At 32.6% G+C, this 2,149-nt stretch overlaps 1 non-coding gene across 1 annotated transcript; it reads right to left on the bottom strand.

Moving 5' to 3' along the window:
- Positions 1–1,732: 1,732 nt before the first annotated feature.
- Positions 1,733–1,840, bottom strand: LOC112782133 (small nucleolar RNA R71). Its single transcript, XR_003192871.1, has one exon. It is a non-coding gene; the product is annotated as a small nucleolar RNA R71 (small nucleolar RNA).
- Positions 1,841–2,149: the final 309 nt, after the last annotated feature.

Below are 2,149 nucleotides of genomic sequence, written 5' to 3'. Positions count from 1 at the left end.
TTCATAGTGTTCTTCATGATCTTCAAGTTGTTCTTGGTAAGTCTTCTTGTTTGATCTTGGTGTTTTCATGTTTTGTGTCTTTTCTTGTTTTTCATATGCATTCTTGCATTCATAGTGTCTATACATGAAAAATTTTTAAGTTTGGTGTCCTGCATGTTTTCTTTGCATTAAAAATTTTTCAAAAATAAGTTCTTGATGTTCATCTTGACATTCAAAGTGTTCTTGGTGTTCATCTTGACATTCATAGCATTCTTGCATGCATTCATTGTTTTGATCCAAAATTTTTATGCATTGAGTCTTTTTCATGTTTTTCCCTCTCATCATTAAAAATTCAAAAATCAAAAAAAATATCTTTCCCTTTTTCACTCATAAATTTCGAAAATTTGAGTTGACTTTTTCAAAACTTTTTAAAATCTAGTTGTTTTTATTAGTCAAATCAAATTTTCAATTTAAAAATCTTATCTTTTTCAAAATCTTTTTCTTATCTTTATCTCCTAATTTTCGAAAATAACATCATCAATTAATGTTTTGATTCAAAAATTTCAAGTTTGTTACTTGCTTGCTAAGAAAGATTCAAACTTTAAGTTCGAGAATCATATCTTGTGATTTCTTGTGAATTAAGTCATTAATTGTGATTTTAAAAATCAAATCTTTTTCAAAACTAATTTCAATCATATCTTTTTAAAAATATCTCTTTATCTTATCTTTTTCAAAATTTGATTTTAAAATATCCTTTCTAACATCTTATCTTCTTATCTTTTCAAAATTGATTTTCAAATTTGTTTCAACTAACTAACTAACTTTCTGTTTGTTTCTTATCTTTTCAAAACTACCTAACTAACTCCCTCTCTCTCTAATTTTCGAAAATATCTTCCCTCTTTTTCAAAATTTCCTTTTAATTAACTAATTATTTTAATTTTTGATTTTAATTCTCGAAAATTACTAACCTTTTTCAAAAACTATTTTCGAAAATCACTAACTCTTTTTCAAAAATTATTTTCGAAAATTCTCTCTCTCTCTTATCTCCTTCTATTTATTTATTCATCTACTAACACTTCATCTCACCCAAATTCGAACCCCCTCTTCCATCTGTGTTCGAATTTTTTCTTCTTCTTTTCTTCTACTCACACAGGGACCTCTATACTGTGGTAAAAAGAAACCCTATTATTATTATTTTTCTGTTCCCTTCTCCTTCATATGAGCAGGAGCAAGGACAAGAATATTCTTGTTGAAGCAGATCCAGAACCTGAAAGGACCCTAAAGAGGAAACTAAGAGAAGCTAAATTACAACAATCCAGCAAGCACCTTTCAGAAACTTTCGAACAGGAAGAGGAGATGGCAGTCGAAAATAATAATAATGCAAGGAGGATGCTTGGTGACTTTACTGCACCTAATTCCAATTTACATGGAAGAAGCATCTCCATTCCTGCCATTGGAGCAAACAATTTTGAGCTGAAACCTCAATTAGTTTCTCTGATGCAGCAGAACTGCAAGTTTCATGGACTTCCATCTGAAGATCCTTTTCAGTTCTTAACTGAATTCTTGTAGATCTGTGATACTGTTAAGACTAATGGAGTAGATCCTGAAGTCTACAGGCTCATGCTTTTTCCCTTTTGCTGTGAGAGACAGAGCTAGAATATGGTTGGACTCTCAACCCAAAGATAGCCTGAACTCTTGGGATAAGCTGGTCAAGGCTTTCTTAGCCAAGTTCTTTCCTCCTCAAAAGCTGAGTAAGCTTAGAGTGGATGTTCAAACCTTCAGACAGAAAGAAGGTGAATCCCTCTATGAAGCTTGGGAGAGATACAAAGAACTGACCAAAAAGTGTCCTTCTGACATGCTTTTAGAATGGACCATCCTGGATATATTCTATGATGGTCTATCTGAATTGGCTAGAATGTCATTGGATACTTCTGCAGGTGGATCCATTCACCTAAGAAAACGCCTGCAGAAGCCCAAGAACTCATTGACATGGTTGCTAATAACCAGTTCATGTACACTTCTGAGAGGAATCCTGTGAGTAATGGGACGTCTATGAAGAAGGAAGTTCTTGAAATTGATACTCTGAATGCCATATTGGCTCAGAATAAAATATTGACTCAACAAGTCAATATGATTTCTCAAAGTCTGAATGGAATGCAAGCTGCATCCA

This window comes from Arachis hypogaea, chromosome 19 (assembly GCF_003086295.3).
Source record: "Arachis hypogaea cultivar Tifrunner chromosome 19, arahy.Tifrunner.gnm2.J5K5, whole genome shotgun sequence".
Classification (NCBI taxonomy): Eukaryota; Viridiplantae; Streptophyta; class Magnoliopsida; order Fabales; family Fabaceae; genus Arachis; species Arachis hypogaea.
The sequence above is the reverse complement of the archived record's forward strand: the minus strand, read 5'-3'. Positions and strand labels throughout refer to the sequence as shown.